This window comes from Lissotriton helveticus, chromosome 8, assembly GCF_964261635.1.
Source record: "Lissotriton helveticus chromosome 8, aLisHel1.1, whole genome shotgun sequence".
Taxonomy (NCBI): domain Eukaryota; kingdom Metazoa; phylum Chordata; class Amphibia; order Caudata; family Salamandridae; genus Lissotriton; species Lissotriton helveticus.
The window spans coordinates 41146747-41162477 of record NC_136069.1 but is presented as its reverse complement, the minus strand read 5'-3'; the positions used below and the strand labels follow the sequence as shown (position 1 = coordinate 41162477).

Genomic DNA, 15731 nt, shown 5'->3' with positions numbered 1-15731 from the left:
CCCATCTAGTTCTTAGTGGGTCAAGGGAGGTGGGACCATTGTTAGTTAAGAAGCTATAAATGTGTCATACCACCCCTCTCCCCAAGTCGCCCATTGTGATTTGAGCTTCTAAGGAGCTGTGCTCTGGTAGCAACATGGCTGTTACTATATGTACGCTGAGTGTGTGGCGGAGTTGTAAGTAGTTATAAAACTGTGACGGGTGGAGTGAGTGTCTGGTTTGAAAGCCCGAGAAGGAACATATATGGACGCTGATCCAAATGTCACGAGTTGCGAGATACCAATAAGATCCCAGCCCCGGAAACCCTCTAGGCCCCCCACTTCATGTAGCCATGTGCCTTGCCAGAGGGGTGTTTGCTGGGTCAGCCTATTCCCCCATTGGGTATGATGCAGGGATGCACGCCAGGCTAGCAGATCTGCGTGGGTTACTGTGGGTAAGGTCTTGGGTATGGGTCCCCGTATGGAGGGGTCCCCGTACATCATAGTCTGGACCTGAGAGAGTCCCAGATCCCGCAACCCGGTCCTATAGGCGAGGTCAGACCAGCCCCCATTGAACCAATCGTGCAGTACTAGGAGGCATATTGCTAAGTAGTATAGATACAAGTTTGTCATACCCATGCCTCCGTCGAAGGGCGAAATTTGTCAGCGGGAGAGGGCTATGCATGGCTGGGAACCGCTCCAGAGGAACCTCGCAATTAAACTGTCCAACACCATGAACCAACGCCGGGGAATATACGATGGAGTATTTTGAATGATGTAGAGAAATCAAGGAAGAATCATCATTTTAAAAAGTGCTACTCTACCTAATGGGTTGAGCGGCAGGGCTTGCCCCTTCTGGAGGTCTTTTTGGCTTTTGTGACTAGTGGGGTGATATTATATGCCCAGGCCAGCTCAGGGAGCAGAGCGACCCAGATTCCCAAGTATTTAAACGATTGTCGTCTGATGAGGATGGTAGACTGCCAATCAAAGCACTCCTAGATAGATGCAGAGGCACCAGGGTGATTTTGCGGAGTTTCAGCATAAGCCGGAGACTCGCTCGAAGGTACGGAGTATTTGTAGGCATCTTGGGCCGGATTGGGTCTGCTCTGCAAGGAAGAGTAGGACATCGTCTGCGTAAAAGTCAATTTTGCCCTCATGAGAGCCTTTCCACTTCCAGTCCTGGACCCAGTCATCAGCACGAATGAGGGTGGCCAGGGGCTCCATTGCCAGGGCAAAAAGGAGAGTCGAGAGGGTTGCATGAGAGCATTGAAGTCTCCTCCCACCACCGTTGTTCCCAGCGGTAAGGAGCTAATCATCTCCCCAATGCCGCCTATAGTCTGTGTATGCATGGCACCAGGAGTATAATTGGAGAGGGCGTTGTCGCCCATTGTTCCGGAGAGAGCAACAAAGCGACCGTGGGGATCCCTGGTGATTTGAGTAGGTACGAAGGGCAAGTTGCGCTTCAGGAGGATCTCCACTCCGCGGGATCCCCGTGTGAAGCCTGAGTGCCAGGATCTGTCGAACCTGTATCTTGCGAGGAAGGGACAGAGATTACCCATAAGATGGGTTTTTTGGAGCAGGAGTATGTCGGGGTGTATCTTTGGGCATACCGCAGAACAGCGGTTCGTTTGATTCTGTCCAGCAGGCCGTTGACATTCAATGACATTACCCAGAGAGAGTCTCCTCTATGTACTGTCTGTGTCATGGTCGGTGTGAGAAGCCCACAGAATCCCGGGAACCTTCCATGTGGTGGGAGTGTTTGGGTGATGGGTAGTGTTGGATGGAGGCTTCGCCTGTTGGTATGTAGTTTGAGTGTAAGGCCATGCTGGTGTAAGGTGTGAGGACTTCCGTGTATGAACGTCTTTGGGTCTGAACTTCCCTTGAGTAGTCCGGGAATATCATAATAGTGTGGTTTTGGTAGGATAGGATTTTCTGAATGCGGGCCTGCCGTAGGATCAAGTCTCTTTCTCTAAAATTGAGGATTTACCGTGATTCCTGTGGTCGGCTTTATCCAGACATCCCACAGGTTCATGTGTGTCTTTGTTGATTCCTTGGGTCGGCACGGGGGAGTCTCGGTATCTCTCCTGCCAGGTCGCTTAGTTGTGTCGAGATAGGTTTCGACTTCAGGCACAGCATGGCTCCACCGTCGATGCGTTAGAGCCACAATAGTGACATGGGTTGGCAAGTCCCTGGGACACAGCCACTTCAGCTCGAAAATCGTTCAACTCCCTGATACGTCATGTGCAGGGCAGATCGGGTTGGTAGGGGAGTGGGGCTAAGTCAGGTGATCACCCTGTAGTCCGCTTTCCTTGGTGGTTGTTGCCCATAGGATGTAGGGTGGCAGGATTAAGGTCCACCACCTGTGTGGCGCAGAAGGGATGCACTCAGTCTCCCTCAGGCATCCAGAGTCCAGTTGGGGTTTTCCGATGGAGTAACTCGGTGGGATAGCGAGTGCACCCCGTAGCTCAGTGAGGAGGCCAGATAGCAGAATCCTCGGGGCCCAGCGGGGAAGGGAGGGGGAACAGAAACTCACCACTGCGCGAATTCACAACCGATCTCCCAACCTGTAGGCGCTCAGGTGTCGTCCCTCGTTGCTGTTCAGTAGGATGGTGAATTTGGCTCACTTTCTTCAGTGTAGTCAAAGCTCTGCTCTCCCCTCCTAGGTCTCACCAGTCCTTCAGGCCTAGGGTGAGCGCCTCTGCATCCAGGGCTCCCGCGATTCAGGAAGCGGGCCCACCCCAGGCTCTGAACCCCCTCGGAGCAGGGGGCAACAGCAGGGGAGTCCCAGTCAATAGTCAGGAGGGAGGGAGAGGGTTTAGGCCTTCATTGGGTGCGGGATAAGCACGCACTCTGCTTCAGGGTCAGCCCCAGTGCTTGAACAGGCATCCGGGGCCCAGATGCAGGCCAGTCCACACAGGCTTTCGGTTGTGCTCGCCTGAGATGTGAGAGAGGCTGTGCCAGGTGGGGCAGAGAACGGGTCCAGGGCCAATCATCGTGTTGTTGTGTTGGTGGCACCCTCGGGCCTCTGATTGCTACCGCAATCCGATGCAGGTTTCACAGGCCTCCACGTTGTTATGAGGCGGGAGGGTGAGATCAGGCCCCTATGCTCCTGTGTGATGTGTGTGGCCCACCCTTTTGTCCGAGGCGCAGCCGGGAGGCCCAGGCTCACCAGAGAAGGGAAGGAGGACCAGGGCCCGCCGCCGCCATACTCCCCACCCGAGGTCGGTCAGGCGCTGCTCGGAGCAACTGGTCCGCAGGATGACAAAGCCGGTTCCTCTCCCTCGGCGGTGTCAGGGCTCCGGCTCCCCCTCCCAAGACTCGCCAGTCCACCAGGTCCACAGCGGGCACCCCCGCACCAGAGGCTCCCGCAGACCAGAGAAGGGGCTCCCCCCAGGATCCGGGCCCCTTCGGAGCAGGTGGTGGATACAGAGGAGTCCCGCAGAGACTTAATGATCAGGAGGGGTGAGAACTCCACTGGAGGCCCCCGCTGCGCGACCACCGCTGCCGATCCCCGTCAGCACGGATCCCAGCCATCGTCAGGGTCGGGATGGACACGCCTTTGGTCTCTCTCTCTCTCTGGGACAGCTCCAGTGCCTGAGTCGACACCCGGGGCCCAGATGCACGCCAGCCCAAGCGGACCTTCAGCTGCGTCCACTCCAGGCCCAGGAGGCTCCTTGCCGGAGGGTCCCCAACCCTCCGGGGAACGCACAAGTCTTCGTCTCTCACCGGTCTGCGAGGGAGATGCCTCCAAGCGGGTGGCTCCCGCGCCACACCAGACCAGACCATGACACCGGGTAAGTCTACAGGCCAGAGTGTGGTTTCCGGGCCAGCCGCCGCGTCTTTATATCTATGGTTTTCCCGGGGCCTCTGATTGCTAGTCTTACTTGATGTGAGGGCCCCAGGAATGTAGCGGGCCACCTTTACACCATTACAAGGTGGGAGGATGATCGCTGGTCCTTATGCTGTTCTGTGGACACACAGGTGGTGTAACCATGTGCTTTATAAATGGAACTGAACTGAACTGTGCCGAGTGTGGGCTGCCAATTTGTCTTGGATGCAGTCGGAAGGCCCGGGGCGGATCTGACTGCTGCACTTCGCGCCTCATGGTTCTGCTCCATGCCAATGTACACCCCTGGCTACAGCTAAGTGGATGCCACTGCTGGAGGGTAAGGATAGCTGCCGATGGTGGCGGATAATCAGAGCGGATGATGGAGGGGTCCAGAGCACTCTCAGAGTGCATCCGCCATCTTGACGCTCCAAGCCACGCCCCCGTATAGGTTTTAAGACTAGAACTTGATCTTACTAGTTAATTTGCCGCGACAATGGCAAAAATAGTTTAATGGGCCTATAACTCATTTAATTGAAAAGATGGTTCTCTCAAAGATATATTGAGGCAGGAACCCTTAGAAGTACACAAAAAGAACATACTTTTATGGAAAATTTAAAATTGGTGTTAAATCAACTGGAATGTAAGATGGAATGTTTGTGTCTAGACCGTGCACAAATGAAATTTTTCTTAAAAACCTTGATTCCAAGATTAAGTCTCCCTTTTATGATGTGTGAACTCTGGAAGTGCATACTGTTACTGTGTAGCAATGTCCTTTTTAGGTCTCGGCCTAGAGACGCGCAAAGCGCGTTCTCGGCAGAGAAGTATTGTAATCGTTTCAGTCTCCAAAGCCGACAAAAGGAGACAAGAGCTGGGCACGCGCCCAGCATTCTCAATGGGAGAGGTGCGACAAGTGCTGGCCACGCGCGGATTCAGTCCCGCGCACGCTCACGGCGCCACCGTCCCCGTCGCGCGCCGATCTCTGCTCTTTTCCTGGCCGGCATCGAGAAGTTTCGCAACGCAGTGAAGGCACTGAGAGGTAGGTGCTTGTTCAGAATGTTATGTCCTCTAATTGCATGGACTTGCGGGAGTGTTTGCAGTGTAAAGTACCAGAATGGCGGGAGCAAAGAATGATGTCAGATGTGCTTTGAAGGATTCTGCTAATGTACACAGAACATTCAGTACAGTCTGCTCTCTGAGCGTGCACGTTACTGATCACCTATTCTTTATTGGACACCAGGGTGCGCCATGTGCTTTTTTTAATTCAACCCACCAAGATAAACGTGTCTATTCTCTTCTAGAAAAGAGTGTTAACCGTGACCAGTGTAAAATTAATCAGTAGCCTTGCCTGCTTTTAGAGTAGTGAGTAGTGAGTGCAGAGTGGTGAGTAGTGAGTGGTGAGTAGTGAGTGGTGAGTAGTGAGTGGTGAGTAGTGAGTGGTGAGTAGTGAGTGGTGAGTAGTGAGTGGTGAGTGCAGAGTGTTGAGTACAGAGTAGTGAGTGCAGAGTAGTGAGTGCAGAGTGCAGAGTAGTGAGTGCAGAGTAGTGAGTGCAGAGTAGTGAGTGCAGAGTAGTGAGTGCAGAGTAGTGAGTGCAGAGTGGTGAGTGCAGAGTGGCGAGTGCAGAGTGGTGAGTGCAGAGTGGTGAGTGCAGAGTAGTGAGTGCAGAGTAGTGAGTAGTGAGTGCAGAGTAGTGAGTGCAGAGTAGTGAGTGGTGAGTGCAGAGTGGTGAGTGCAGAGTGGTGAGTGCAGAGTGGTGAGTGCAGAGTGGTGAGTGCAGAGTAGTGAGTGCAGAGTGGTGAGTGCAGAGTGGTGAGTGCAGAGTGGTGAGTACAGAGTGGTGAGTGCAGAGTAGTGAGTAGTGAGTGCAGCGTAGTGAGTAGTGAGTGCAGAGTAGTGAGTGCAGAGTGGTGAGTGCAGAGTGGTGAGTAGTGAGTGCAGAGAAGTGAGTGCAGAGTGGTGAGTGCAGAGTGGTGGGTGCAGAGTAGTGAGTGCAGAGTAGTGAGTAGTGAGAGCAGAGTAGTGAGTAGTGAGTGCAGAGTAGTGAGTGCAGAGTAGTGAGTGGTGAGTGCAGAGTGGTGAGTGCAGAGTGGTGAGTGCAGAGTGGTGAGTGCAGAGTAGTGAGTGCAGAGTAGTGAGTGCAGAGTAGTGAGTAGTGAGTGCAGAGTAGTGAGTAGTGAGTGCAGAGTAGTGAGTGCAGAGTGGTGAGTGCAGAGTAGTGAGTGCAGAGTAGTGAGTGCAGAGTAGTGAGTGCAGAGTAGTGAGTAGTGAGTGCAGCGTAGTGAGTGCAGAATAGTGAGTGCAGAGTAGTGAGTGCAGAGTAGTGAGTAGTGAGTGCAGAGTAGTGAGTAGTGAGTAGTGAGTGCAGAGTAGTGAGTGCAGAGTAGTGAGTGCAGAGTAGTGAGTGCAGAGTAGTGAGTAATGAGTGCAGAGTAGTGAGTAGTGAGTGCAGAGTAGTGAGTGCAGAGTAGTGAGTAGTGAGTGCAGAGTAGTAAGTGGTGAGTGCAGAGTGGTGAGTGCAGAGTGGTGAGTGCAGAGTGGTGAGTGCAGAGTGGTGAGTGCAGAGTAGTGAGTAGTGAGTGCAGCGTAGTGAGTAGTGAGTGCAGAGTAGTGAGTGCAAAGTGGTGAGTGCAGAGTGGTGAGTGCAGAGTGGTGGGTGCAGAGTAGTGAGTGCAGAGTAGTGAGTAGTGAGAGCAGAGTAGTGAGTAGTGAGTGCAGAGTAGTGAGTGGTGAGTGCAGAGTGGTGAGTGCAGAGTGGTGAGTGCAGAGTGGTGAGTGCAGAGTGGTGAGTGCAGAGTAGTGAGTGCAGAGTAGTGAGTAGTGAGTGCAGAGTAGTGAGTGCAGAGTGGTGAGTGCAGAGTAGTGAGTGCAGAGTAGTGAGTGCAGAGTAGTGAGTGCAGAGTAGTGAGTAGTGAGTGCAGAATAGTGAGTAGTGAGTGCAGAGTAGTGAGTGCAGAGTGGTGAGTGCAGAGTGGTGAGTGCAGAGTGGTGAGTGCAGAGTAGTGAGTGCAGAGTAGTGAGTAGTGAGTGCAGCGTAGTGAGTGCAGAGTAGTGAGTGCAGAGTAGTGAGTAGTGAGTGCAGAGTAGTGAGTAGTGAGTGCAGAGTAGTGAGTAGTGAGTGCAGAGTAGTGAGTGCAGAGTAGTGAGTGCAGAGTAGTGAGTAATGAGTGTAGAGTAGTGAGTAGTGAGTGCAGAGTAGTGAGTGCAGAGTAGTGAGTAGTGAGTGCAGAGTAGTGAGTAGTGAGTGAGTGCAGAGTAGTGAGTAGTGAGTGAGTGCAGAGTAGTGAGTGCAGAGTAGTGAGTGCAGAGTAGTGAGTGCAGAGTAGTGAGTAGTGAGTGCAGAGTAGTGAGTGCAGAGTAGTAAGTGCAGAGTAGTGAGTGCAGAGTAGTGAGTGCAGAGTGGTGAGTAGTGCGTGTAGAGTAGTGAGTAGTGAGTGCGTGCAGAGTAGTGAGTGCAGAGTAGTGAGTGCAGAGTAGTGAGTGCAGAGTAGTGAGTAGTGAGTGCAGAGTAGTGAGTGCAGATTAGAGAGTAGTGAGTGCAGAGTAGTGAGTAGTGATTGAGTGCAGAGTAGTGAGTAGTGAGTGAGTGCAGAGTAGTGAGTAGTGAGTGAGTGCAGAGTAGTGAGTAGTGAGTGCAGAGTAGTGAGTGCAGAGTAGTGAGTGCAGAGTAGTGAGTACAGAGTAGTGAGTAGTGCGTGCAGAGTAGTGAGTAGTGAGTGCGTGCAGAGTAGTGAGTGCAGAGTAGTGAGTGCAGAGTAGTGAGTGCAGAGTAGTGAGTAGTGAGTGCAGAGTAGTGAGTAGTGAGTGCAGAGTAGTGAGTGCAGAGTAGTGAGTGCAGAGTAGTGAGTGGAGAGTAGTGAGTAGTGAGTGCAGAGTAGTGAGTGCAGAGTAGTCAGTAGTGAGTGCAGAGTAGTGAGTAGTGAGTGCAGAGTAGTCAGTAGTGAGTGCAGAGTAGTGAGTGCAGAGTAGTCAGTAGTGAGTGCAGAGTAGTCAGTAGTGAGTGCAGAGTAGTGAGTGCAGAGTAGTGAGTGCAGAGTAGTGAGTAGTGAGTGCAGAGTAGTGAGTGCAGAGTAGTGAGTAGTGAGTGCAGAGTAGTGAGTGCAGAGTAGTGAGTGCAGAGTGCAGTGAGTGCAGAGTAGTGAGTGCAGAGTGCAGTGAGTGCAGAGTAGTGAGTGCAGAGTAGTGAGTGCAGAGTAGTGAGTGCAGAGTAGTGAGTAGTGAGTGCGGAGTAGTGAGTGCAGAGTAGTGAGTGCAGAGTAGTGAGTGCAGAGTAGTGAGTGCAGAGTAGTGAGTGAGTGCAGAGTAGTGAGTGAGTGCAGAGTAGTGAGTGAGTGCAGAGTAGTGAGTGCAGAGTAGTGAGTGAGTGCAGAGTAGTGAGTGAGTGCAGAGTAGTGAGTGAGTGCAGAGTAGTGAGTGAGTGCAGAGTAGTGAGTGAGTGCAGAGTAGTGAGTGCAGAGTAGTGAGTGCAGAGTAGTGAGTAGTGAGTGCAGAGTAGTGAGTGCAGAGTAGTGAGTAGTGAGTGAGTGCAGAGTAGTGAGTGAGTACAGAGTAGTGAGTGCAGAGTAGTGAGTGCAGAGTAGTGAGTGCAGAGTAGTGAGTGCAGAGTGGTGAGTGCAGAGTAGTGAGTGCAGAGTGGTGAGTGCAGAGTGGTGAGTGCAGAGTAGTGAGTGCAGAGTAGTGAGTGCAGAGTGGTGAGTGCAGAGTGGTGAGTGCAGAGTAGTGAGTGCAGAGTAGTGAGTGCAGAGTAGTGAGTAGTGAGTGCAGAGTAGTGAGTGCAGAGTAGTGAGTGCAGAGTAGTAAGTAGTGAGTGCAGAGTAGTGAGTGAGTGCAGAGTAGTGAGTGAGTGCATAGTGAGTGCTGAGTAGTGAGTGCAGAGTAGTGAGTGCAGAGTGGTGAGTAGTGAGTGCAGAGTAGTGAGTAGTGAGTGCAGAGTAGTGAGTGCAGAGTGGTGAGGGCAGAGTAGTGAGTGCAGAGTAGTGAGTGCAGAGTAGTGAGTGCAGAGTAGTGAGTGCAGAGTAGTGAGTTTAGAGTAGTGAGTTTAGAGTAGTGAGTAGTGAGTGCAGAGTAGTGAGTGCAGAGTAGTGAGTGCAGAGTAGTGAGTGCAGAGTAGTGAGTGAGTGCAGAGTAGTGAGTGAGTGCAGAGTAGTGAGTGAGTGCAGAGTAGTGAGTGCAGAGTAGTGAGTGCAGAGTAGTGAGTGAGTGCAGAGTAGTGAGTGAGTGCAGAGTAGTGAGTGCAGAGTAGTGAGTGCAGAGTAGTGAGTGCAGAGTAGTGAGTGCAGAGTAGTGAGTAGTGAGTGCAGAGTAGTGAGTGCAGAGTAGTGAGTAGTGAGTGAGTGCAGAGTAGTGAGTAGTGAGTGAGTGCAGAGTAGTGAGTGCAGAGTAGTGAGTGCAGAGCAGTGAGTGCAGAGTGGTGAGTGCAGAGTGGTGAGTGCAGAGTAGTGAGTGCAGAGTAGTGAGTGCAGAGTAGTGAGTAGTGAGTGCAGAATAGTGAGTGCAGAGTAGTGAGTGCAGAGTAGTGAGTAGTGAGTGCAGAGTAGTGAGTGAGTGCAGAGTAGTGAGTGCAGAGTAGTGAGTGCAGAGTAGTGAGTGCAGAGTGGTGAGTGCAGAGTGGTGAGTAGTGAGTGCAGAGTAGTGAGTAGTGAGTGCAGAGTAGTGAGTGCAGAGTGGTGAGTGCAGAGTAGTGAGTGCAGAGTAGTGAGTGCAGAGTAGTGAGTGCAGAGTAGTGAGTGCAGAGTAGTGAGTAGTGAGTGCAGAGTAGTGAGTAGTGAGTGCAGAGTAGTGAGTGCAGAGTAGTGAGTGAGTGCAGAGTAGTGAGTGCAGAGTAGTGAGTGCAGAGTAGTGAGTGAGTGCAGAGTAGTGAGTGAGTGCAGAGTAGTGAGTGCAGAGTAGTGAGTGCAGAGTAGTCAGTAGTGAGTGCAGAGTAGTGAGTGCAGAGTAGTGAGTAGTGAGTTCAGAGTAGTGAGTAGTAAGTGCATGCAGAGTAGTGAGTGCAGAGTAGTGAGTGCAGAGTAGTGAGTAGTGAGTAGTGAGTAGTGAGTGCAGAGTAGTGAGTGCAGAGTAGTGAGTGCAGAGTAGTGAGTGCAGAGTATTAAGTCCATAGTAGTGCGTGCAGAGTAGTGAGTAGTGAGTGCGTGCAGAGTAGTGAGTGCAGAGTAGTGAGTAGTGAGTGCGTGCAGAGTAGTGAATGCAGAGTAGTGAGTGCAGAGTAGTGAGTGCAGAGTAGTGAGTAGTGAGTGCAGAGTAGTGAGTAGTGAGAGCAGAGTAGTGAGTAGTGAGTGCAGAGTAGTGAGTGCAAAGTGGTGAGTGCAGAGTGGTGAGTGCAGAGTGGTGGGTGCAGAGTAGTGAGTGCAGAGTAGTGAGTAGTGAGAGCAGAGTAGTGAGTAGTGAGTGCAGAGTAGTGAGTGGTGAGTGCAGAGTGGTGAGTGCAGAGTGGTGAGTGCAGAGTGGTGAGTGCAGAGTAGTGAGTGCAGAGTAGTGAGTGCAGAGTAGTGAGTAGTGAGTGCAGAGTAGTGAGTGCAGAGTGGTGAGTGCAGAGTAGTGAGTGCAGAGTAGTGAGTGCAGAGTAGTGAGTGCAGAGTAGTGAGTAGTGAGTGCAGAATAGTGAGTAGTGAGTGCAGAGTAGTGAGTGCAGAGTGGTGAGTGCAGAGTGGTGAGTGCAGAGTGGTGAGTGCAGAGTGGTGAGTGCAGAGTAGTGAGTGCAGAGTAGTGAGTAGTGAGTGCAGCGTAGTGAGTGCAGAGTAGTGAGTGCAGAGTAGTGAGTAGTGAGTGCAGAGTAGTGAGTAGTGAGTGCAGAGTAGTGAGTAGTGAGTGCAGAGTAGTGAGTGCAGAGTAGTGAGTGCAGAGTAGTGAGTGCAGAGTAGTGAGTAATGAGTGTAGAGTAGTGAGTAGTGAGTGCAGAGTAGTGAGTGCAGAGTAGTGAGTAGTGAGTGCAGAGTAGTGAGTAGTGAGTGCAGAGTAGTGAGTGCAGAGTAGTAAGTGCAGAGTAGTGAGTGCAGAGTAGTGAGTGCAGAGTGGTGAGTAGTACGTGTAGAGTAGTGAGTAGTGAGTGCGTGCAGAGTAGTGAGTGCAGAGTAGTGAGTGCAGAGTAGTGAGTGCAGAGTAGTGAGTAGTGAGTGCAGAGTAGTGAGTGCAGATTAGAGAGTAGTGAGTGCAGAGTAGTGAGTGCAGAGTAGTGAGTGGTGAGTGCAGAGTAGTGAGTAGTGATTGAGTGCAGAGTAGTGAGTAGTGAGTGAGTGCAGAGTAGTGAGTAGTGAGTGAGTGCAGAGTAGTGAGTAGTGAGTGCAGAGTAGTGAGTGCAGAGTAGTGAGTGCAGAGTAGTGAGTACAGAGTAGTGAGTAGTGCGTGCAGAGTAGTGAGTAGTGAGTGCGTGCAGAGTAGTGAGTGCAGAGTAGTGAGTGCAGAGTAGTGAGTAGTGAGTGCAGAGTAGTGAGTAGTGAGTGCAGAGTAGTGAGTGCAGAGTGGTGAGTGCAGAGTAGTGAGTGCAGAGTAGTGAGTGCAGAGTAGTGAGTGCAGAGTAGTGAGTAATGAGTGCAGAATAGTGAGTAGTGAGTGCAGAGTAGTGAGTGCAGAGTGGTGAGTGCAGAGTGGTGAGTGCAGAGTGGTTAGTGCAGAGTAGTGAGTAGTGAGTGCAGAGTAGTGAGTGCAGAGTAGTGAGTAGTGAGTGAGTGCAGAGTAGTGAGTGAGTACATAGTAGTGAGTGCAGAGTAGTGAGTGCAGAGTAGTGAGTGCAGAGTAGTGAGTGCAGAGTGGTGAGTGCAGAGTAGTGAGTGCAGAGTGGTGAGTGCAGAGTGGTGAGTGCAGAGTAGTGAGTGCAGAGTAGTGAGTGCAGAGTGGTGAGTGCAGAGTGGTGAGTGCAGAGTAGTGAGTGCAGAGTAGTGAGTGCAGAGTAGTGAGTAGTGAGTGCAGAGTAGTGAGTGCAGAGTAGTGAGTGCAGAGTAGTAAGTAGTGAGTGCAGAGTAGTGAGTGCAGAGTAGTGAGTGAGTGCATAGTGAGTGCTGAGTAGTGAGTGCAGAGTAGTGAGTGCAGAGTGGTGAGTAGTGAGTGCAGAGTAGTGAGTAGTGAGTGCAGAGTAGTGAGTGCAGAGTGGTGAGGGCAGAGTAGTGAGTGCAGAGTAGTGAGTGCAGAGTAGTGAGTGCAGAGTAGTGAGTGCAGAGTAGTGAGTGTAGAGTAGTGAGTGCAGAGTAGTGAGTAGTGAGTGCAGAGTAGTGAGTGCAGAGTAGTGAGTGCAGAGTAGTGAGTGCAGAGTAGTGAGTGAGTGCAGAGTAGTGAGTGAGTGCAGAGTAGTGAGTGAGTGCAGAGTAGTGAGTGCAGAGTAGTGAGTGCAGAGTAGTGAGTGAGTGCAGAGTAGTGAGTGAGTGCAGAGTAGTGAGTGCAGAGTAGTGAGTGCAGAGTAGTGAGTGCAGAGTAGTGAGTGCAGAGTAGTGAGTAGTGAGTGCAGAGTAGTGAGTGCAGAGTAGTGAGTAGTGAGTGAGTGCAGAGTAGTGAGTAGTGAGTGAGTGCAGAGTAGTGAGTGCAGAGTAGTGAGTGCAGAGTAGTGAGTGCAGAGTGGTGAGTGCAGAGTGGTGAGTGCAGAGTGGTGAGTGCAGAGTAGTGAGTGCAGAGTAGTGAGTGCAGAGTAGTGAGTAGTGAGTGCAGAATAGTGAGTGCAGAGTAGTGAGTGCAGAGTAGTGAGTAGTGAGTGCAGAGTAGTGAGTGAGTGCAGAGTAGTGAGTGCAGAGTAGTGAGTGCAGAGTAGTGAGTGCAGAGTGGTGAGTGCAGAGTGGTGAGTAGTGAGTGCAGAGTAGTGAGTAGTGAGTGCAGAGTAGTGAGTGCAGAGTGGTGAGTGCAGAGTAGTGAGTGCAGAGTAGTGAGTGCAGAGTAGTGAGTGCAGAGTAGTGAGTGCAGAGTAGTGAGTAGTGAGTGCAGAGTAGTGAGCAGTGAGTGCAGAGTAGTGAGTGCAGAGTAGTGAGTGAGTGCAGAGTAGTGAGTGCAGAGTAGTGAGTGCAGAGTAGTGAGTGAGTGCAGAGTAGTGAGTGAGTGCAGAGTAGTGAGTGCAGAGTAGTGAGTGCAGAGTAGTGAGTGCAGAGTAGTGAGTGCAGAGTAGTCAGTAGTGAGTGCAGAGTAGTGAGTGCAGAGTAGTGAGTAGTGAGTTCAGAGTAGTGAGTAGTGAGTGCGTGCAGAGTAGTGAGTGCAGAGTAGTGAGTGCAGAGTAGTGAGTGCAGAGTAGTGAGTAGTGAGTAGTGAGTAGTGAGTGCAGAGTAGTGAGTGCAGAGTAGTGAGTGCAGAGTAGTAAGTACATAGTAGTGCGTGCAGAGTAGTGAGTAGTGAGTGCGTGCAGAGTAGTGAGTGCAGAGTAGTGAGTAGTGAGTGCGTGCAGAGTAGTGAATGCAGAGTAGTGAGTGCAGAGTAGTGAGTGCAGAGTAGTGAGTAGTGAGTGCAGAGTAGTGAGTGCAGAGTAGTGAGTGCAGAGTAGTGAGTGCAGAGTAGTGAGTGCAGAGTAGTGAGTAGTGAGTGCAGAGTAGTGAGTGCAGATTAGAGAGTAGTGAGTGCAGAGTAGTGAGTGCAGAGTAGTGAGTAGTGAGTGCAGAGTAGTGATTAGTGATTGAGTGCAGAGTAGTGAGTAGTGAGTGAGTGCAGAGTAGTGAGTAGTGAGTGAGTGCAGAGTAGTGAGTAGTGAGTGCAGAGTAGTGAGTGCAGAGTAGTGAGTGCAGAGTAGTGAGTACAGAGTAGTGAGTAGTGCGTGCAGAGTAGTGAGTAGTGAGTGCGTGCAGAGTAGTGAGTGCAGAGTAGTGAGTGCAGAGTAGTGAGTGCAGAGTAGTGAGTAGTGAGTGCAGAGTAGTGAGTAGTGAGTGCAGAGTAGTGAGTGGAGAGTAGTGAGTGCAGAGTAGTGAGTAGTGAGTGCAGAGTAGTGAGTGCAGAGTAGTCAGTAGTGAGTGCAGAGTAGTGAGTAGTGAGTGCAGAGTAGTCAGTAGTGAGTGCAGAGTAGTGAGTGCAGAGTAATCAGTAGTGAGTGCAGAGTAGTCAGTAGTGAGTGCAGAGTAGTGAGTGCAGAGTAGTGAGTGCAGAGTAGTGAGTAGTGAGTGCAGAGTAGTGAGTAGTGAGTGCAGAGTAGTGAGTAGTGAGTGCAGAGTAGTGAGTGCAGAGTAGTGAGTAGTGAGTGCAGAGTAGTGAGTGCAGAGTAGTGAGTGCAGAGTGCAGTGAGTGCAGAGTAGTGAGTGCAGAGTGCAGTGAGTGCAGAGTAGTGAGTGCAGAGTAGTGAGTAGTGAGTGCAGAGTAGTGAGTGCAGATTAGAGAGTAGTGAGTGCAGAGTAGTGAGTGCAGAGTAGTGAGTAGTGAGTGCAGAGTAGTGAGTAGTGATTGAGTGCAGAGTAGTGAGTAGTGAGTGAGTGCAGAGTAGTGAGTAGTGAGTGAGTGCAGAGTAGTGAGTAGTGAGTGCAGAGTAGTGAGTGCAGAGTAGTGAGTGCAGAGTAGTGAGTGCAGAGTAGTGAGTACAGAGTAGTGAGTAGTGCGTGCAGAGTAGTGAGTAGTGAGTGCGTGCAGAGTAGTGAGTGCAGAGTAGTGAGTGCAGAGTAGTGAGTGCAGAGTAGTGAGTAGTGAGTGCAGAGTAGTGAGTAGTGAGTGCAGAGTAGTGAGTGCAGAGTAGTGAGTGCAGAGTAGTGAGTAGTGAGTGCAGAGTAGTGAGTGCAGAGTAGTCAGTAGTGAGTGCAGAGTAGTCAGTAGTGAGTGCAGAGTAGTGAGTGCAGAGTAGTCAGTAGTGAGTGCAGAGTAGTCAGTAGTGAGTGCAGAGTAGTGAGTGCAGAGTAGTGAGTGCAGAGTAGTGAGTAGTGAGTGCAGAGTAGTGAGTAGTGAGTGCAGAGTAGTGAGTGCAGAGTAGTGAGTAGTGAGTGCAGAGTAGTGAGTGCAGAGTAGTGAGTGCAGAGTGCAGTGAGTGCAGAGTAGTGAGTGCAGAGTGCAGTGAGTGCAGAGTAGTGAGTGCAGAGTAGTGAGTGCAGAGTAGTGAGTGCAGAGTAGTGAGTAGTGAGTGCGGAGTAGTGAGTGCAGAGTAGTGAGTGCAGAGTAGTGAGTGCAGAGTAGTGAGTGAGTGCAGAGTAGTGAGTGAGTGCAGAGTAGTGAGTGAGTGCAGAGTAGTGAGTGCAGAGTAGTGAGTGAGTGCAGAGTAGTGAGTGAGTGCAGAGTAGTGAGTGAGTGCAGAGTAGTGAGTGCAGAGTAGTGAGTGCAGAGTAGTGAGTGCAGAGTAGTGAGTAGTGAGTGCAGAGTAGTGAGTGCAGAGTAGTGAGTAGTGAGTGAGTGCAGAGTAGTGAGTGAGTACAGAGTAGTGAGTGCAGAGTAGTGAGTGCAGAGTAGTGAGTGCAGAGTGGTGAGTGCAGAGTAGTGAGTGCAGAGTGGTGAGTGCAGAGTGGTGAGTGCAGAGTAGTGAGTGCAGAGTAGTGAGTGCAGAGTGGTGAGTGCAGAGTGGTGAGTGCAGAGTAGTGAGTGCAGAGTAGTGAGTGCAGAGTAGTGAGTGCAGAGTAGTGAGTAGTGAGTGCAGAGTAGTGAGTGCAGAGTAGTGAGTGCAGAGTAGTAAGTAGTGAGTGCAGAGTAGTGAGTGAGTGCAGAGTAGTGAGTGAGTGCATAGTGAGTGCTGAGTAGTGAGTGCAGAGTAGTGAGTGCAGAGTGGTGAGTAGTGAGTGCAGAGTAGTGAGTAGTGAGTGCAGAGTAGTGAGTGCAGAGTGGTGAGGGCAGAGTAGTGAGTGCAGAGTAGTGAGTGCAGAGTAGTGAGTGCAGAGTAGTGAGTGCAGAGTAGTGAGTGTAGAGTAGTGAGTGCAGAGTAGTGAGTAGTGAGTGCAGAGTAGTGAGTGCAGAGTAGTGAGTGCAGAGTAGTGAGTGCAGAGTAGTGAGTGAGTGCAGAGTAGTGAGTGAGTGCAGAGTAGTGAGTGCAGAGTAGTGAGTGAGTGCAGAGTAGTGAGTGAGTGC

General features: G+C 51.2%; 1 protein-coding gene across 1 annotated transcript in view; it reads right to left on the bottom strand.

Annotated features, from left to right (window-relative positions):
- Positions 1-15731, bottom strand: part of LOC144772307 (uncharacterized) — a 221075-nt gene that overhangs the window by 183088 nt on the left and 22256 nt on the right. The window lies entirely within an intron of this gene.